Here is a 22,671-nt window from a genome sequence, read left to right on the forward strand (position 1 = left end):
GTATTAACTAGTTAATTGAGTAGAAGGAAAGTTATGTTAAATATTGTAATAATAAATTGTATTTATGTATCCTAACAACAAAATGTGACTGCCAGAAGCTCTTACCTAAAGATTTAAAGCTCTTATAGCTTAAATACATAAGAAACTAATATGTGTTTCTGTAAGGAATACAGAGAGGAGATGTTATAGCAAAGATTTAAAATTTAATAACTAGAAAATTAACATAAGATTCTTTACACACACACACACACACACACACAAAAAAAAAAAAAAAAAAAAAAAAATTCACCTCGAAAATGATTGCATTGCTAAACCATCTTACAACCATAGTAAAATTTGGCATTTGTGCAGGAATAAATGTTGACTTCGACGAATTTTATTTGTGATCTGTTTATTGTTTGTCTCCTTTCTGTTAGGTTTTGATTTTCTAATATACCATATAAAAAGAATAGAACACGTTTTTCTCTGAATACAGAATATACAGAATCCTCCCTTGTACACGACTGTGCCAAAATGCATTGAAATCACCTCTGTGGAATTTTTATGAGTCTTTATATCAATAAAGTAGTTTAATGTAGTTATAACGCAATTAATTACTCACTAACCATAATTATTGAATTATTTGAAGTTTTATTCGTGCTCAGTTATACCCTATTAGTTTTGTTTATTCGGTAACAATTAATTATCCATGAAAAGTATTCTGTTTTAAAAATAGATAAAACATGCCATAAAACTGTCGCTATAACACCTCTTTTTCTCTCTATATCTTTGTTCGAGAGATATTCGTTTTGTAATGCAATTACTCGAATTGTGTTACGTGAATAGAAAGAATTACCATATCCTTCTTATTAATCGTTGTGTGTCTGCTGAATATTGCGTTCTTTCCTTATGCACGTGATATTTCGTTATGCCTCAAGTATCGTTTTCCCCCTTAAGCATGAAATTTTGTATAATCGATCGCATTATACACATTTATAACCGCTCTAACAAGGTAATGCAGGCATATGAATGACTGGTTTCTGTTTCCTCACCAGAGTGAGTACTTTATTTGATAGAAGATAGTTAATCTAATCATCTAGACTATTCGACAGCCTAATATAGCTGATATCCTATTTAGTCCAAGAAATTTACTGCTCTAACATTTCTTGGTTTACATAATAATCGGCATTATTCTACGATTTATTCTTTTGAAGTCTTCCAATCCTACCGTACCTCTGAAATCTCTATAAATTTTAAGCCAGGTTCTGTCGTAATTTAAATAGCCGATTAGTGCCATTCTAATCAAAATACTGTTTTAGTATATTATTGATAAAGTAGAATGAGTATTCTTCAAACTGTATTTTTCTGAACACGCATTAAATTGTAGCATTGTTAGGTTTATTCTGAAACAGAAAACATGCAAAATCAGCAAAATTCTCGTCGGAACTTTGGACCCTCCGAATGTTACCCAACCTGTTTCCAATTAACCAACGAAGACAGGCGATAAGGAAGAAAATGTTATTAGATTTTCCATACATAAAGGCTAGAAGAGAACAAGTTATTGTCCACCGCTTTCTAGTTTGGCCATATTCTTTTCGCCATTTGAAGAGTCGTTAGGTGTTTTTTAAACATGATGTGTCATTAATATACTGGCTGGAGTTCCAGACTTCGCGATGCTTACGAGATATGCTTCCAATTGTACGACAAAGGCACACAGTAAGGAAATGGGACGTTCGCTATACAATTTTAAGGAAAACAAACACATCTGTGTTTTTTATATTTTTAGAACATGGTTGTCTAATTTTAAAAATGATAATGCATGTATAGCATTACTGAATGTTTGTGTTAGCATTTTGACCCATTTCTTATTTCCAGCTGTCTGCATTTACGCTTGCTTTCTACTTATTATGTAAATATGTAGACATTTCCTTTGTAAACTGTTGTTTATGGCTTTCACGTCCTAGATCCATCATTCTTTTTCCCATCTTTTTATTAGATTATTCACTTCTTTCTCTGAGAAAGTTAAGTTTGTAAAGTTATGTCTCACAAAGAAAGACAGATAGGTCAAGTGAAAGCAAAGAGTATGTATTTCGGATCTGCGTTTCGTGTGAAAAGGAGCTTCCATAAAATACAGCTTTTTTATATGTCATCTTGAAGAAGCATTTTGGAAATATTGGCAGGAAGTGTTCGTGATATATTGTAACAGTGTAACAATTGTAAATTGTAACAATTTTGTGGTAATATTTCAATGATAACATTGATATTTTGTGATATTTAAGAATTTTAATAGAAGTAGAACGCGTTATTTAATTGCATGAAAATGAAGCATTTGGTAACTTACCTTTCAATATTGATATCATTTTCAAACATTTTTCTAATTAATATACTTAAAGACAAGTGGTTTCAAATAAAGGTAGTGCTTACAGTAATGCATTTTAAAGTTTAAGCATGCATTTTGCTGCTTAAATATTTCACATTTGTACACTAACGTAATTTTAATACAAATTAAATCTATTTGATGATGCACTTATTTCATTAGAAGGTATATTTTAGCCAACATCTGTTATATTTGTTGTTGTTGTAATTGCTGTTGCTGGTGTTCTTGTGGATGTTGTGGTTTTTAACTTTAGTTTTGTTTTTACTATTTTATTTTTTATTACTTTTAGTATTATTGTTATTACTCTTATTATTTGTTGTTAATTATCATTACTTGCTAATTCTTTCCTAAACCACCTGCTTCGTCCATCCGACGTAAGCAGAATGCTGATTATATTGAATAGAAATAACAAGCGAAATAATAACGTAAACAATTTACGGATTATTGCTTTAAAGAATAAGAGTAATTGCCTTTTTTCACTAATGAATATGGTTTTATAAAACACTTAACTTAAATTTTATTTTTTATCTGTGTAGCTGAATTTTAGCTATATTTTTTTTCTATCCTAAAAAGATGATATTTTTAAATAAATAATAATTTTAATAATGTCATTATAGAACATTCAACTTAGAATCAAATTTAACAGTCTCTATGCAAAACTACAATACTCTCTGGACCGGAGAGTAAAGTACAACTGAATTTCAACATTTACTAACAATCACTACGTCAGACCCTCACTTCTACTCTGGCGCGTAACTCTCTAGGTAAGTAACAAACTTCTTCTCAGAATCACTTCATTTACGATTCTCTTCTCATTCGAACCTGCGCAGCTTGTAATAAAATTCGAAAGACATTTGGCCTGATAAAGTATCAAACAAAATAAGCCATAAGTATCCATAAAGCTAAATGTTAGTAAAACTTAAAACATTACTGCAACTGAGGTCCTGAAAGTCAAAAGAATTTGTAAATACCTTTCCTAATGCAAAATTAAACATCTAAAATAATTGATTAAATAATATTTTTATTTCTATTTATAAAATGTAACCCAGAATGAATAAAACTGTAAAGAAATATTAATTTTGAATTCATTTTCGACATAAAAGACACGTAGCAGAGGTATGCACTTTCAGTGGTTTTTAAATATTGATTTTCCAAAAACCGTTTTATTAAACAACAGCAACAAAAAATCGGATGTGGACTACGTCATATGACTTCCTCTTACGGCCTATTAATTTACACATTTTTGGCTCTACTTCATTTAAACTTACCTCCTCGAATAATTCTAACTTAATGAACCGATCGCTCAATGCTAGTTGAAAATGACATCAAAATATGCATATTTTCAAAATAAATATCCCGATCAATTTTTGTCATACGGGAGTCAAGTTTTTTATAGTTTTTTTTTCTCATAAGGAGTATAAAACTTCTCTGAATATACTAAGTGTAGAAGCCGAGAGGACACATTTAAAATTAAATTGCGTTATGTGTGGAAACTTCTGTAATTGGAAGTGTAACACTATAACCAACGAGTGCTAAAAGCAAGGTTAGGTAAGGACTTTAAGCCGAGTAATAGGTGGGTGGGTATATATATATATATATATATATGTAATAATAAAATTCCATAGTCAAGCATACGCTTAAAATTCTAACTGTATGTTCTTTTCATTTTTAATGGCGACGTTCTCTTATTTGAAAGTACGCGGAATTAAATCCACAGCCCCGTAGTCAAGTTGTTTTTCCCGCGTTTTCTACACGTACAGTTCTAGAATGTTCTGGAAATATTTCAAGCGAACTGGATTGGCTGACGAGGCTGACGCCATTTCTTGGAAGCTCCGCCTTTCCATAGGCTATAAAAGGACCCGTAAAGGAATATTGGGGCTTTTTGTCGGTGCGGTGTAAATCACCTTAATTTTTAATTCTTCACAACGCCTTAGGGCATATCTCCAACAGAGACGGTTAAAGTAGCAGAGGCTATTAAATGCCGCCTAACCATTCACTCGATCGATATCGGGGCTTTTTCTTTAATGCAAGATGCAGTAAACTTCATACAAAAAGTTATTAGTAAATCTTTTTTATTTACTCCGGAGATATGAATTTTGTAACTGCTATTTCTCCTGAATAATAAATAATGTATCCAGTTTTTTAAACTTATAGTCTGATTATTTAAGTTACGACTACATTTATGATTCTTCAGCATTCTATCTATTGCGGACAAAAGCTGGTACATCACATATATATATCCATAATGACTAGGAAATCGGAGGCGAAGGCAGATTAAATCTTCAGTTTTATTTTCAGCAACATGCTGCGGCTACACACAAGTCAGCACATTAAATGTGCCTATTCCAAAATGCTTACATTTTTGGTAACTTTGTAGCAAGAAAGCAGCAGTAGACAGACAGCAGTCTAGCTAGGCCAAAGCGTGAAAAGCAAGTGCGTAATGTTCAGAATGAAATCTTAGTCAAACTGATATAGTTTTGGTTCTCAAAGCATTTTGATTGGATAGTTAATATTGCTGTAAAATTATTATTGGCTGCTTGGGTTTTAGTTCAATTTACATCACCAGAATACCAGAATTACGTAAAAGTCATATGACATAAATTTTTCTAGAAATGACGCAGTGCAAATATATGTTTCTATTTTTAGAATAGAGAACGGAGATAAATTTACGCTGCTAATTTAATCTTTTACATATTCCTTATTTTTCTTACGTATATATATATATATATATATATGTGTGTGTGTGTGTGTGTGTGTGATATTTCGGCATCAAAGTTCAGGCATGGTTTTGACAGAGTGGTAAGGCTAATCCAAATGAAGAGGCAAGTTGATTTAGTTTTTAATGGTACATCTTTATTCCATAGCTTTTCTTCAATTATCACTAGAGATCCTTTATTCGTTACTAAATAAGAGTATTTAAACTTGAATGCGTCATAACTTATTCTAACAAAGAGAGCAAGCGCAGTAGCGTAGACCCTAAAGGCACAGAGTGAGGAAAGCTTCTGACGCAAAATGGCGCGCATTCGTTATTTATAGTAGCAGTTACGTAATAGGCTAGCAAATTCTAGAAGCCACTGATCTAGGGAGAAGATCCTGAATAGCAGAAAGTTAATTAAAGGTTGCGTGTTCGCGAAAAGCAAAGTCATTGTACTTTTTTATATTTTACATATATAGTATATACTTTTATTACTACCGATTGCAATAAGAAAGGGAGGTGTACAATTGCATGTATAACAGTCCGATATACATATACAAAATTTCAACTTTCTACGCCTAACTGCTTTGAGCGATACGTCGTACATTCATACAAGCATCAGGATACAATCCGTTTCGAATCCAGTTTACAATATTTTTTGGAAGAAAGAGTTCTTTCCTTTCTTCTCTTTGCAGATAGAGACATAACGAAAAAAATTGTCCAAATTGATTCGAGAACTGTCAAAATAGATATTTTGTTTGAAATATGATACTCGAAATTTTTTTGAAATATTTTTGAAAGCAGAAAATAAAACAAAATAAAAATAAACAGCTTCGCAGTTTTCTCTGGGATAATCTCTCTCTATGGATGATCTCCATTGATAATGACTACTTAAAAACTATATTAAAATTTAAAACAGTCCTATAGATTGACAATTAATCTAAATCCTTTCAAACGTTTTATTTTTTTTCTTATTACTTCTTTTTCACATATATCAATAACAAATTTGAATGTTACCTTAAATTCGCAATTTAGAAATAAGTCCAGAATTTATTATTTATAGCGTGGATATCCTTGAATAGCTGGATAGGGCTACAGTTCCTCAATAATTCGTTCTATGCTATATTCTGGCACCTTAACGAGCTAAGTACATAATGTTTGAGAGATCTTTTCTGAAGTAACACTTCACGAAACTACAACTGCCTTAGCTCATATTTCTCAAATGTTAAAAGTTTTGTTGAGATAAAAATCTCTGATAAGAAAATAATAGGAGGAGGTCATAAAACACAGCTGAAAAAGCACAAGTTACCACGCAACCTTTAGACGATATTCAATCGATAAGAGAGGGCGAGACATACTGCGTCATGAAATGATGAGAAGAAATAGACATGGAATGAAAAGGCACTACTGCAATAATAAAAAAAAGGATTTATTAAACAAAGTGAAATTCAATTCCCAATTGCAGCAACTGCTCAAACTGGCGTTCGTCAACAGTAATGCATGCTCTCCAAGGCTTTATACTGCTTATGAAGTCACTGCCGTACATTGGCGAGCACACTATGCATCTCTCACACAGTTCCAGCACCTAATTTCTTCAACGAAATGAAAGGGACTCCCATGATAGGTGAGACTCTTTACGTGACCCCAGATGGAAAAGTCCGGGCGTGATAGATCGGACGAGTAAGCCGGCCATTTGATTGGACCTTCCCAAACAATCCAATATTCTGGATGAGTGGTATACAAGGAGCTCCGTGTATTCAATTAATAAGGGGCTAGTGTCCCGTATTACTGGAACTGCAGGCATCTTTTCATGTCTCCTGGAACAGGTTTTAACAGCCCGGGCAGTACCTCTCGCAAAAACACGAGGTATGAACACCCGTCCAGGAGGCCTTGCAGCAGATATGACCCAGTTTAAATGGTCGCGTATGATTTCGCTCCAAACATTTACTCGTAAATCGTGCTGGAACGATCTTTTTCTCATGGTCCGTAGATTATCAGCTGCCGAGACTTGATAGTTATGGATAGTCAGTATCCCCTGTAAGTGGAATGCGCATTTGTCAGAGAATAGCACATCTGCTGAAAACCCCGGATCCACGGAGATCTGCTACAAATGCGAGATGGCTACAAATGCGTGCAACATGGCAAATGCGAGATGTAGCACGGAATCTTTATTTGACAACTCTGGAACACTCTGCACGTGGTAGGAGTCGATTCGTTCCTCTCCAAATGCTTGCCTTACCGCTTTATGGGGCAAGTTAACAGCTTACGACACTATGACCAACTATGACCACCTGAGGCTCTCTCTCATACGCTGCAAAATGTTTTCCGTTATGGATGGCGTTCTTTCAGAGCTTCCACACGCAATATTCTGTCACCCTACCTGTATAATAATTAGCCACCCTGACAGCCACATAGATTTGCCCGGCTTCAAATCCAGCAGACGGCATGGTTGTTACTATCCATACCTTCACTGGATGCAACGGTGCCCACCTATTAGGTGCTTTCATGATGAAATGGCCACCAGTTCTGGACCTTGTAGTGGCGTATGGCTAATGTCTATTCAATAAAGCGCTCGGCCATTTAAAAAAAAGAAAGCAAAACACACTTCATATTCTCCGTGAAATTTGAAAAAAACCCTCTTTGGCCCAGTGGTCGATGCATTCAGTGAATGGATCAGGCATCTAGGAGTCATCTTCTCTCGAAACGCTCTTGATACAATTTTGCAACTTTCCTTGAAATGCGCTCTAAAACCTCGTACGAACGAATATAATGCAGATCTGTCTTCTGATTCGTGTACGCATCCATCGCCTCGGTTATCCAGAGCAAAAATGAAGCTTACTGCTGTGAAAAGCGTTTTACTTGCGTTTGCGAATTGTCTAGCAGCTGCTATGGGAACGTACAAGACTACTCATTTTCGCTATCGCGTGAACGTCTTTAGCCAATGGCAACAGATATTACAAGTAAAAGCCAGTTAGTTTGTGAAGCTTTAAAACCTGAATTCAGATCATGAATTGTATAGTGCTATGTGCTTGTCTAGTCGTATTCTATCACCCCCTAACGTATGGATTATGAGTTTAGGAGCATTCTTTATAAGGTCTTCCTCCGACCTAAATTTATCATTTCAAAACTTTAAGCTGTCGATTGGAAAAGGTCAAAACTGAACGTAGGTTTTACTGTGCTAGCAATGACTATGTAAGTTATGTTGTAAATAAATGCGATTATCTGGAATAATTAATAAAATTCACAATTCATGGTAGGAAGAAATGGCGTGAAATTTATCAATGACCAGTGTTTAGTATTTTTTGTTTCCAAACAAATTTCTAGTGTCTAACAATAGATGGCGCTACCGCCTGATGATTCAATTGTGGTTGCTATGGTAACAACTTTCAAATTATGTGATTTATGTGTTCTATTCCTTTTTTTTATTGCTACAGTGCTTTGAGTGATCTGTGCTGTGTCGTCACGTGGACGGCATTTCTTCTATTTCAAAGTGTTATGTGAAATAAATAAGTGATAATACTTTCGCTTACCTTTGTTTTTGTGAACTTATTGTTAATCAACCAGCATTCATTTTTTGTATTCAATGTTCCTAAGCCTACCTTAACGCTAAATAGCATATGAATTGATATTCAAAAGGATTTGAATCCGTAATTATAGAAAAATATGTGGATAAATAATGCCTATGAACTCAAGCTTATTTCGTTTATAGTACAAAATAACATACTCACAACAAATCTTTTACAGAATTAACAATGCAATGAATTTCAAAGCTAGTCACGTAATTCCTGCATCAGAGATTTCAGGAATTATAAATATAAGAAAATTTTAATAGATTGTTCCTTTGCCATCAGATTAAAATACAAACTAGCATTTCGCGTAATTTTCATTTACTTACGTGAAACATATTACGAACTTTGAATATTGTATTAAAATATATATAGCGTATACAGTTCATAAAACTATTTAAAAGCAAGAATACTCTAATATTTACGTCAAAGAATTAGAAATACAAGCAAGACTATTATAATGTGACGAAGAATTAGAAATATAAGCAAGAATTTTATCATATTTTCGCCAAAGAATTAGAAATATATTGCTTGAACCACAAAAATTTCTTTTCATAAAATGCTGCATATGATCTTTTCGATAAAATGCTAAAAACGGCTGGGAGAGCGCAGTTTAAATATACTTTCTTTAAAAGATATAAAGTAAGGTAAGTTGCGATGTGGAATTGAATGACAACTAGTTGGTAAAAAATATGCAGCCATTTCGTCGTGAGGCATATTTTTCTTGCAAACTAGCAGAAGAAGTATCCGAACAACACCATTACCGGAAGGCTGGATGTAAACTTTCCTCGTTGCAGTCAGCTCATATACATTCTAAGCTTACTTCATCTTTCGTTCTTATTTCTTAGAGGAAAGTAAAGTTAAAAGATGAGAAAGCACCCATAGGGCTTCAGACAGTGATGCTCATAGGGAGCTAGGTAGTTTTTACAACATCGTTGAAGATTCTATTTTTTTAACTGCGTTTTAACGTTAAAAATTATTGAAATAGTTTCTAGCTATAATTTTTTTGCTATTAAAATATGTAAAACGTTTTCTAGAACCTCAGACCGCACTCGTAATGCTGCAATAAGGACCATACTCATAAGTGTGAAAGATGCATGTGAGACACATAATACCTTATTCTTCAACAAATCAAAGCTGTAAACCCTGTGGAAACTGTTACCATCACCGTGACAAGTACTTTAAGATAGTTCATCTATAGCAAGTATTTGTTTTACACCCAAATTCTTGTTTTCACGTGACAGAAAAGGCTGCAATAATTTTAGTATTATTGCGAGAGAAGCGTGGAAAGCTTAAAATTCTGTAGCAGTTAAATATTCATTTGTGTTTTGCAACATAGTTTCAATTGGAGGATATACTCAGAATGTTGCCAAAGTGTCAAACGCGCTACAGTACGTATTCCATGAAAATGAGAATGAATTTAATTCAAAAATAGAGAATAAATCCAACTTTAAACCTCTATATAGATTTTGAGAATAGACAAAATTGAGCCAAATTAAATAATTAATAAAACATATTAAATAAAGATTAAATGATGGTGGATCCGTTATTTTATTGTTCATTTTACAAAATTAACTTAAACTTTGTGCAACAATTAGCCATAAACTTAACAAATAAATCATAAAATAAATAAAAGAATTCACTCTACCAATGTTTTGGGTAAAAATATTGGAAAATATTATTAAACATTAATAACTTTAAAGGGCATTTTTAAACTTTAAATGGCATTACCCCTAATGCCATCCAGAGTTTTGTTAATGGCAGTAAAAATGAACATAGGAATTGCGGTAGTGAAGTTGAAAGGTATTTCTCCCACCTTCTTAGGGAGCCTTCGTGGTGCACGTTCTGCACGTTCAGCGCGTAATTGAGATGTCCGCGGTTCGATTCCCGGTGAAGGCATTGCTATTTTTTCATCTTTCCTGCTTCCGAAATAAACCTAACCTAATGACTCTACAAAGTCTTCATTAGAGTACCCATTAAAAGCTTTGATATTAAGCCTAAAAACCCTGTTCTGTTCTTCATTCTCAGCTTATAGCAATTGAGGAGGGCTTAAGGCTCATACGCTTGGTACCACCTACAAAAGGATGCCCGGAGTTTTACGTACGGTCTCAGTTCTATTCAGCATCTGCAAAATTGGTCTCGTATTGGATTTAACACTTCACTTTCTATTTGGCTTGGCTTTAAAAAACCTCTCTCCCCATCATGATGTACATCTATAATGGATCTTTCACATATTAGCCTCAGTGGTAAGAAAATCGCTGATGCCCCAGCGAAGGAAGGTACTTCAATGACTCTGACCACTGGCACCTCACATTTTTGGAGATCTGCTTGAGAGTTAAATCTACTTACGCCTCAACCTGGTATTCTCCTCCGGCGCATGACTGTTACTTTTGCAGGCAGCTGGGAGATGCTATTGCTTTTCGGGGGGGGTAATCTTGCTCAGCAGACTACTTTGACGAGGGTCCTAAGAAGAATCTGAAATGCCTTTGATCGGGGAAATAATGTCTACCGCATGTGCAGGAAGATATACAGATCACTTCACTCCTGAATATCTTCTCACCTATTTGGGACTTGTAAAAGAGAACCTGTTGAAAAGACCTACCTTCGTTTAGGATTTATTGACGGTTCATGGACTCGTGGATCTAATCTAGCTAGACTAACCAATTAGTATCAGTAACAAAAACAACAGATATTAATAAACATTGATCAACTGTGTGCGTCGACGGCACACCCATTTTTTTTCTCTTTGCTTTTCCTGATATAAGATATGCAGCTAATAATAAGAATATATAAAATACAGTTTTAATGGTAAAAATTATGGGAATATTTGTATTAAAAATGATATAATACTTAAGTAAAATAAGATTCAGCTTTTAAAAGATTAAAATTAAAAATTTATTCTTTTGAATACAGTTAACATCTCAAAACATATATTTAAATTATTTTTAAGTACTAAAATAATTAGTTCTTTCTTGCTTGGTGTATCATGGTGCCAGAGGGTAATACATATAGCTAACAATAAGTAGATCTCTAGTTTGAGTGCAAAAAATGTCGCAGTTAAAATCTCATGTATCCTAGTTTTTTTTTTTTTTTTTTTTTTTTTTCTAAAAAGAAATTTAAATGTAGAATCAACAATGATTCACAATCTATTCACAATCTAAAATATGGTGACCCATAACTCACCACCACTCCATTTGGTCTCGTCCATCTGCCTAATCGCCCTTGAACTTAGGGCGGATATAAAGAATTATGATAGTCTCCAAGCGTGTCCTAGTGAATGAAGTAGTTAGCATATTCACCTAGCAATTACAAGATGAGTGATTCGAATCCCTGCGATCCCAGCAGATCAAAAATGTTCTTAAAAGTGTATAATATTATTTAATAATATTGGTTCTTTTTGCAAAAATAAGACAGTATATACCAGTTAAAAGTGCTTCCGGTGTATTGTTATGTATTGCTGCGTGCGTACGGGTTCGTTACGAAAAGAATGAAGAAGTCCGATGAAAAGTGAACAAAAATTTATTATTATCACAATAAAAATGCTTAAATTTTCTCAAATTATCATGCAGTATAACAATATCTCACAGTAGTTATCTTTTAACTACTCAAATGCCCAATAGAACGTAATTCAAAACAGCTAAAGAAAGCTAATCCGCGTATTCGCTACAATCAACAAGAGCAGTTTTCTAAACAACAAACTAAGCAACTACTACAAACTGAGATGTTTTCCTCCTTTTATAAGATTTTAAAATCACGCGCTAGAATTTTCCAGTACTTTCTCGAAATCAAAAAGAGATATTTATTTATTTAATGCACGCGCTCTTGTATTTTCAATTTTCCGGCTTAGCTTTCTTTTAATATTCGTCGAGCGCTGCACTGCGCGAGAAATAAAACCATTTAATTTATAATTGAACTAACATTAGCTTTTTAAACACAAATTCGTAACACTGCACCCTTCCCAAGGACTGCGCGTCCCGGGCAGTACAATCCCTGGACAGGAAGCTAAACTTACAACTGTGGCATAAATGCAACTGAGGCATAAACATTACATTACAATATAAAACAACATGAACAATAAATGCAAAAAATCAAATCAAATACACATTTAAAAACAAAAAGGACCATGGTGTTATACTATTTACAATTATTTACATTACGCACTATGGCCATAGTAATGAGCTAACCTGTCTTAATGAACGGCTTTAGGTTTAGAGTTCGAAGACTTACGGATCCGAACCACAACGTCATTCAGTCTGTTTAGGACTGTGTACGAACCATCCCAAGGTGACTGTAATATCGGACAAAGTTCTTTCCATCGAGTCGGATTCCACAACCACACCTTGTCTCCTTCGTGGAATTGATGTTCAGTAGCTCTTATGTTGTATCGGGTCTTCATCTTCTCCGTTGCCATGTTAACTCGCTCTCGTGCAAAGTTGTGCATCACCTCAAAACGGAGCTTGGAGATCTTGAATATATTCCTTAGACGATGAAGGAGAATCCGGAGGGCGGCCAAACAATAGATCACAAGGCAGACGAAGGTCACGACCGAAGAGCATCTGTGAGGGAGAATAGCCGGTAGTCTCATGGACAGCACTGCGGTAAGCCAATAAAAAGAGTGGTAATTTCTTGTCCCAGTCCTGTTGGTTTCTGGAAACCATGAACCTCTCTACCATGCCGTCCGACTGGGGATGCAATGGCGTGGTTTGAGTTTTGTCAATGAAGAGTAGTTTGCATAGTTCTTTGATTACTGCCGAGGCAAAATTCCTTCCCTGATCGTAATGTAACTGAAGAGGCGCTCCGAACCTGGAAATCCAGTGCTGTATCATTACCTCAGCTACTGTGACAGCCTCTTGATCAGGAATAGGATAAGCTTCAGGCCACTTGATGAAGTAATCAATGACAACGAGTATATATTTGTTGGCACCAGCAGTTCGCGGCAGAGGTCCCAGGATGTCAAAGGCGATACGTTCAAAAGGCGCCCCTACGTTGTAACGTTGCAGCTTGCACAGGCATCGCAAGATCGGCACCACTTTTGCACGTCATCCTTTGCATTATTCCATTAAAAGCGCTCATGAACTCTCTGTAAGGTCTTCATAATTCCAAAGTGACCTCCTGTACGGCTGTTATGTAGTTCTTTAAGGACATCATGAATCCGGGATCTTGGAAGTATAAGTTACCATCGGAACGTCTTCCCATCATCCGATTCGAATTTCCGGTATAAGACGCCGTTTCGAATGTGAAGTGAATCCCACAGTGCCCAGTATTGTTTTGTGGTAGGACTACACATAGAAATGTCCTGCCAAGTAGGTTTTCTGTTTGATGACTCCATTAAATCAATTATGGGTTTAATGTAGCGGTCTTCCAGCTGGTCTTTCCTGACTTCATCATCACTCCACGGGTTTCGATCATCCGATGTTGATGTTGTAATTTGTCTTGCGACCGGAGTCAGCAGCTCGTATTTCGCTTCCACCCTGGAACAATATCGGCAGCTTTCTAGGCAATGTCGTCTAGACAGAGCGTCGGCGTTCCCGTATGATGATCCCTTACGATGACGGATAGTGATGTCATATTCTTGGAATCTCTGTATCCACCTGGCTATTTGACCCTCAGGATTCTTGAAATTTAAAAGCCAGGCCAATGAGGCATGGCCCGTGCGGAAGAGGAATTTTCTGTCGTATAAGTAATGATGGAAATGTTCTACAGCTTTGACTATGGTGAGCAACTCTTTCTGGTGACACAGTAATTCCTCTCCGGTTTAGACAGGCATTTGCTCCAGTACGCTAGACACGTTCTTGGCTGTCTATTTCTTGGGACAAAACCGCACCGACACTTTCATTGCTCGCGTCCGTGTCGAGAATAAATGGTCTGTCGAGCTGAGGATGCGAAAGGATTGGATCAGATGTTAAAGCCTCCTTTAAGTTGTTAAATGCATCCTCGCATTCTTTTGTCCACAAGAACGTTTGCTTGCTCTCTGTCAGCTTGTGAAGGGGTCTTGCGATGGAAGAAAAGTCCTTCACGAATCTCCCACAGTAGGTGCAAAGCCCTAGGACGCTTCTCAGCTGATGGACATTTTCGGGACGTTTCCAGGATTTAACCGCTAATACCTTTTGAGGATCCGTGCGCACACCTTCTGCAGAGATGACATGTCCCAGGTAAGTCACTTCCTTTCGGAACAATTTGCATTTAGCGGGACTCAGCTTCAGATTGGCTTCTTTCAATTTCTGAAGCACCTTCCTAAGATTTTCTAAATGTTCTTCAAAACTCTTTCCGACGATGATGATGTCGTCCAGGTATATCAGGCAGGCTTCGTAGGAAAGAAAGGCCTTTCAAAACAGTCGCCATAAGACGTTCGAATGTTGCCGGCGCATTACACAGTCCAAACGGCATCACTTTGAACTGCCAAAGTCCTTGTCCCGTAGTAAATGCCGTCTTTTCTCGGTCATCAGGATAGATTTCTACCTGCCAATACCCATTCTTTAAATCAAGTGTTGAGAACCACTTGTTTCCAGAAAGAGTGTCTAGAATGTCATCAATTCTAGGAAGAGGGTAACTGTCCTTCTTCGTAACCTCATTCAACCGGCGATAGTCAACGCAAAATCTTGTTGAGCCGTCTTTCTTTCTGACGAGAACTATGGGAGATGCCCATGGACTCGCTGAAGGCTCGATGACATCGCCTTCTTCCATATCTTTTAACGGTGTTCGCACCTCTTCCTGTTTAGCAAACGGTAGACGTCTTGGATGTTGCTTGATCGGGGGATGATCGCCGGTATCTATTCTATGTTGTGCCAAACTAGTTCGACCCTCGTCAGAAGACGAGCGGGAGAAAACAACTTGAAGATCTTTAATGACGCGATCGGCAGCATTCTTCTCTTCAAAGTTCAATTGCGCATTCTGCAATAACTCCAATGCAATGCTCTCTGAGGACAAGGATTCTGGGATATTGCTCTTTCTTTCAACGCTGGTTACTGGAGTACATGCTGCAACCACGTCGTCTTTCTTAATAACTCTCGCCGTCTCTGTTACATTGGCAACTCTCACCGGGATAACCATTATCGATAGGTCGACGAGTGTTGAGGCTACTAGTACTCCTTTCGGGCTATTAGAGTTATTGGGATATTCTATGATGCCGTAGCGGAAATCTCTTTTTTCGGCTATAGATCCAGGGAGTAAAATTTCTGTTCTTGCCGGTATTGTGATATTGTCTTGTGCTATGTTTCTGTGGACAGATTTAACTTCATCACTATTAATTCCAAATAACGTTATGTCCTCAGACGCAGAATGCAATTCGTTATTTTTAAAGTCCAAGGAAAAATTATATTTCCTTAGAAAGTGCAATCCGAGTATGCAAGAATCAGTGATCTCTACTGCATATGCCGTGTGATGGTAAGCGGCACATCCAAACGTGATGTTAACATTTACTTTTCCATCGATGTCGATCTTCTCACCGGACACAGTCTGTAGGGTAACGCAGGGCGGCGTGCAGATAAGTTTGCTTTCCAGTTCTTGAGCCAAATCTTTCCGGATGATGGTAACGTTGGCTCCTGTATCTATCGTCATATTGCAGGGAACTCCATTAATATGTCCTATTATGAAAAGTCACTTACTGCCGCCTCTCACTGCAGAAATCTGAAGCGCTTTAAACTGGGGCTCTTCATTATCTGGTAACCTCCGCCCCGAGAGATGGCCACTACTTTCTCTGCTGTTTGTTAGGAGCGGTTTTAACATCCGTACCCTGGGGTGTTCTGCAGTTTCGTCGTATGTGTCCTTCAGCACCGCAGTTCCAGCACTTTACGGTCGGTTTCTTGTCACCAATATTCCGTCTCAAGGCGTTCAGTTGTCTAGTTATATCGTCTAGACGAGCAGTGACTTGATCCCCTGGCTCCTGGACCTGAGCAGCTCTGACTGGATGGCGGTCTCGACGGGTGGCTTGCTGGGCTGCCTCAATTTCATGGCGTACACTAAAGCGCTTTTCAGATCTTTAACATCCGCCATTCGCAGTGCTTTCTGTATTTCAGTGTCCCGGATGCCATCGATGAAATATTGCAGGGACAGGATTTCCCTTGTTTCTGTCGGGCACTCAGAAAATGCGTGATGTGACAGCCTTTCAACATCCGTGGCGAGCTTCTGAAGTGTTTCGGTGAGCTTCTGTTGACGGGATTTTAATTGGAGCCTGCTGTAGTCTTTTAAACATTTCTCCCCGATGCGCAGCTCCAAGGCGCCGGACAGAGCTTCGAAATCTAACCTTTTGTTTTCGGGAAGAGTCTGAAGGATATCCGCTGCGTCGGCTCTTAAAGAAGCGGGGAGATGACAGGCCTTTGCTTGGGAATCCCGTCCATTCGCATCCGCAACGATAGAAAATTGTGTTTTATACACCTGCCAGGAGATCTTCCCATCATATGTAGATAACTTCAGAGAGGGCGAGCAGACATGGGTAGAAATTAAAAGCCATCACTATTGTTCCCTGCCGTCGCTACGAATTTCTTTAAAATATCCACTACTTTGGCTACTGCTGAAACCCTATCATCGACTTGTTGTTCGATTTGGTGTTGGACGGCACAAACTCTTCCTTCAATTCGTTCCTCCACAACAGAAACTCTCCCTTCTATTTGTTCTTTAACGGAGGAGACTCTTTCTTCAATTTCTCCAACCTTACTTTTGACAGAGTCTATTCTACCTTCTATAGACTCGAATTTGTTTTCTATTACGCAGGTAATTTCTCTTTTCATTTCCTCTTGACTTGCTTTCATCTCGTCTTTAATAGATTTCATCTCGTCTTCAACGGATTCCTGTCCCGCTTTCATTTCTTCCTGCCCCGCTTCAATCTTTTCCTGATTAGAATTCATCTCCTCTTTCATTTCTTCTTGACCTGTTTGCATTTCATCTTTAAATGCAGCAAAGGCTGATATCAGCTTTCTTAACTGCTCTTCCTTCGCTCTTGTGATTGGCATTCAAACCCCACTCCTGACACCAAAAATTGTTGCGTGCGTACGGGTTCGTTTCGAAAAGAATGCACAAGTCCGATGAAAAGTGAACAAAAATTTATTATTATCACAACAAAAATGCTTAAATTTTCTCAAATTATCATGCAGTATTACAATATCTCACAGTAGTTATCTTTTAACTACTCAAATGTCCAATAGAACGTAATTCAAAACAGCTAAAGAAAGCTAATCCGCGTATTCGCTACAATCAACAAGAGCAGTTTTCTAAACAACAACAAACTAAGCAACTACTACAAACTGAGATGTTTTCCTCCTTTTATAAGATTTTAAAATCACGCGCTAGAATTTTCCAGTACTTTCTCGAAATCAAAAAGAGATATTTATTTATTTAATGCACGCGCTCTTGTATTTTCAATTTTCCGGCTTAGCTTTCTTTTAATATTCGTCACGCGCTGCACTGCGCGAGAAATAAAACCATTTAATTTATAATTGAACTAACATTAGCTTTTTAAATTCCAAATTCGTAACAGTATTGATTATTTTAGTAATAACTTAGTATTATGTGTGATAAAAATTTTCAAATTACGTATCCGTTCTTATCAGCTAGTGTTTTGTATTTTTTTAAAAACTCTTCAAATTAAAATTCTTTCACTAGGTTCTTTTCTCGGAACTGTACTTAGCTTCCAATATACTTTTTGCTTCTTAAACGTATTTGCTTGTAAATCTTCTGCCTGTAAAATTTCACTGCCTTATGACTTCCTCGTTGGGAAACCAACTTCACAGTATTTTTCATTTTATATTACTAATATTTCTATAATTTTAGTATTGAAATTATGGCTGAAAGTGGCATTAATCAAAAATTTTAATAAGAATTTGCAGTACGTTTCCGATAAATTTACTAATTCGAAGGCTTCTTCAAAATTTAATCAAAATGATACTAAAAAGCTTGGCAACCTTTTGTCAAATTTTAAGCTCACGCTAAAATTAAAGGATGATACTCGTTATAAAAAATACAAGAATTTTGACTCTTTGGACCGAGATATTTCTTTTCAAAATTTGAAACTTTTGATATAATTTTCAACATGCTTTGAGGAATCGGTTTATTAAATTAGAATAATTCGAGGAAATAAGTTCAAGTCAAGTGCAGCAAATAAATGTGTCTTATTTAATAAGCCATACAATGAAGTCATATGATGTCCACATTAGATTTTTTATTGATATCTTTGTCCCAAAATCAACAGATGAAAATTAAGCGAGTAATTTAATTTATAAAGAAAGAGATTACGGTAAGAACATAATAAGATAAATTTTAGTCATGAATATGGTTAATATCAGAACATTACCTTTTTAGAAGAAACCTACATTTCAATAAGAATACACAGTGATATTAAGGTTACAATATCTGAAGAATATTTAGCCGATATATGACGGCCACTGAGCCAGACATGTCACTCTTCCTGTTCAGTTACCTTCTAAAACCCCAAGCAAACCTGACATTAATGAGTTTTGACCGCAGTTCCCAATAGGGACATCAGAAGAATGAAGGAGAGAAGGGGACAAATAAGAAACCCCGATCTCGAAATATGGAACGCATCAGCAGTAGATAAGGTTACAGTAAGCTAGAATGCAAATAACAGAATTAAGATAAAATCCCATGTTTGGAAACTTTTTTAAAGTGCTCGAACATATGCCACACCCGGACAGCAGAACGAGGAATCTGCACAAAATACTGCTGTATGTCAATGGGTTAGTAATAGACTGAATGCATACAGAAACGATAATAGCTTGATAAAATTTATTTTAACAAAAGAGACACCTTAAAATTGTAGAAATTTCTTCAGAAATAGTACTTCTTTATCCCAATACACAATCAGTAGTTACACTACAAATTACTAAAAACGTCAAACTCAACGCAATGCAGATAACATCTAAAAGGCGAATCTGTTACAGATATCTTAATACTTAGAAGTTGCTTTAACTAATAACTGAGAAACTGACGCTTTCACGTGTCTTATTTACATTTCCGCCAGCCGCGGGCCACAAGGAGAAAACCCAAATATCACCAAGTAGTTGCCAGTGTGGTGACATTTAGCGATTTCTCTCCAAATTTTTCGACAAAAATAAGTCTCCAAAACCACTGTCAGCTTGGCGATATCTGGCCAAATAGACTTGCTCCTGTACTCTTATTTTTCCTACAGAGCATCTTCTCTTTCAAGCATTTCATGTTATATTATACAAAAAATACTAGTTTCACATATTATTTCCTACAGAGCATCGTCTCTTTCAAGCATTTCATATTATATTATACAAAAAATACCTGTTTCACATATTATTTACTGTTTATTTCACTGAAATTATTTACGTGTGCGCAAAATTCGTAGCAATACATTTCAAAAACACACACTGGCCAATGTATTACAAAACGAAGATCAATGTTTTATAGGACCACCTTTTGCACGCATAACTACTCTGATTACTTTGGGCATCGAGTCTACATGCTTCTGAAGTGCATTTACATCCATGCATTTGCTGTGCCAGTTTTTAGATTTTGTAAATTAGATGGAAGAGGAGAATCCTGTCGAATGCGTCTTTCCACCATATCCCTCACATTTTGTATAGGGTTAAGATACGAGTTATGCGGTGGCGAGAAGGTATTGGAAGTCAGACTGATGTTCAAGAAAACAATTGAAAACTTCTGGCACGATGTATAGCTGCATTAGCGTCTATGAATCATCCGTTGCAATCAGGGTAAAAATGCAAACCTGCTGGGTGCACATGATCTGCCAGTATATCTAGGTATTCCATGTCTGTTTGTTTACACCATCGAGGAACACCAGTGCACCTGTTCCATGCCAGCAGAACATGCCCTATATCATGATAGTCCTACCAGACCCTAGCACAGGGCGAGTAAGGCAAGATGGATTCATGGCTGAATGGGGCTCCCACCAAATTCATTGTCTCCCATTAGTGCAAAATAAGGTGTAGCGTGATTCATCCGACCACATTACCCGTTTCCAATCCTCAGACGTCCATTGTCTTCTTTCCCGACACGACACCACTGCAAACGAATCTTTCATGTCGGGCAGAAACGAGTGGCTTTCTCACAGGCACCCGACGATGTATTCCTATCCTCAGCAATTTTCTGCGGATAGGTCGAGCTGAAATCGTTTGGGAAGAGCCTTGGTGGTTGATCTGTGTCAGTTGAAGCCCAGTAAAGTCCCTGTTCTGCCATACGATTTACATCTTCTGGAGAAGGACTGTGGAATCTGATTCCAACTTTTGAAAACCTTTGATATGGCTGCTTTTGAGGACATAATGAGATTTGCTGTCTCTGAAATCGAGGCCCCTGCTAAACGGGTAACAACAATACGACCTTTTTCAAAGGGTGAAAGATCTCTCGTTTTCCCATTTTAATCCATGTATCGTGAAAGGCACTCTTACGCCTTATTTATGCTAGCATTTTAACCACGTGTAACCCATGTCATAAATACGTTATTCCTTGCACGCATTCAAATGAAAATCTCAAAGGTTTCTAATTCATTGGCCAGAGTGTGTAATATATGCAAAGGAGGAAAATAAAATAGATGAAAAGCTAATACAAAATATTTAAAAAAAATTAATACTTTAACTAACCCTATAAACTAATAAGCTAACTCTAAGAGAGAAATAACTGTGTACAATAGAGAAAAGAGGAAAATTATGCGAATATTTTGAATGATAGTATGAACCTAGCACTAGGGGAAAATAACGGGAGGAAATACGGTACATGACCGAAACTAGAAATAAGCTCTGGGAGCAAGAATGGAATGAGCTAGTTAAGCAATATGAAACGATAGCCTAATAATTTGAAGATAATGAAATGCCATGCTCACCTCTCAGCTGAAACTATTAATTATTTTGAAGTTATAAAGATATTGGGTAATTTATCCAGGCCATGAAATTGGATGTTAACCCATCGCTTCGGAATCACGTAGTAATATATATCGGATTTCATTTAATCCGTCGCCATTTAATTAGAAAACAAAATTTGTTGGAGCAAAACTATACCGAAATTGAAATTACCAGGATAAAACTTAGTTCTTTTAGAATTAGCTTTTTTTACTCTGCGCATTCGATAAATTTTAGTTATTTATTCAGGCTCCCATCTCGACTGCAAAACATTATATTACTTCATTGCATATTTTAATTGATTAATTAATCGAAATCCTTTTCTTCATAAAATTTAAATGGCTGTTTAAAATAAAACAAATAACATAGTACAAGAATAAAGACATTTAACATCAAGAAAAGCATTTGTGAAAAGTACATACTGAAACTAAAAAATCATTGGATACTAAAAAATACTAAAATATCATTGGATTGAAAGTCAACAAAATACACAGAATTTTAAATAATCCGAGACAGTTAATTAATTTTTTTTTTATACTTGAACTTTTATGTCCTTCAAGCAGAATGTGTATTAAACATTAATGTGATATGTTTTCTCTTTACAAAAACCGAATATTGTGTCTCCGCAAAATACAAATATTGACACGTGAGGTACACATTCGTTGGAAAGCTCATTCATTCAAATGAATTCATAGCTCTGCCTTGAACAATTAAATCATTTCTTTCTGAAAAAAATGCACAGTTTTCTGTGTAGCATTAAACTAGGATGAAATAATAAGACCGCGTTTTTTTAACATTTTGCTTCCTCATTTGAAACTGTTTCAGTTTAAACATAAAGAGTTCGTATGATTTAGCCATAATTTCTTATGCACTAATTCCTAAATTAATAAGGCTTAGTTTCCCTTAGAAATGTATCAATATATCATGATCATTTTTTAATTTCTCCGAGATATTAGACTGTAACCTTCAGTTTTAACATTACAAATTTTATAAAACTACTCTTTAAAAATACTATTTGCTGCAACACAGAGAATAATTTTTTTTTTAAATTTTCGGATCTTTTTAAAGCACGATTTTCTTTTATATATCTTCCTAGAGCAAATTCTCTATTTCCCCATTTCTTAGCCTGCAATACAACACTTTAACTGATTCTTACACTGTCTGGATTTCGACGAGAGAGGTATAACATGCTTAAAATTAGGTAAAAAAAGCAACTTTTTTACA

The 22,671-nt window shown here is 36.2% G+C and overlaps 1 protein-coding gene across 1 annotated transcript in view; it reads right to left on the reverse strand.

Moving 5' to 3' along the window:
• The window catches only part of LOC118181294 (putative G protein-coupled receptor No18), a 193,015-nt gene that overhangs the window by 169,567 nt on the left and 777 nt on the right, over positions 1-22,671 (reverse strand). The window lies entirely within an intron of this gene.

This window comes from Stegodyphus dumicola, chromosome 10 (genome assembly GCF_044657685.1).
Source record: "Stegodyphus dumicola isolate Sdum_Otavi_A_Nest chromosome 10, ASM4465768v1".
NCBI classification, from domain to species: Eukaryota; Metazoa; Arthropoda; class Arachnida; order Araneae; family Eresidae; genus Stegodyphus; species Stegodyphus dumicola.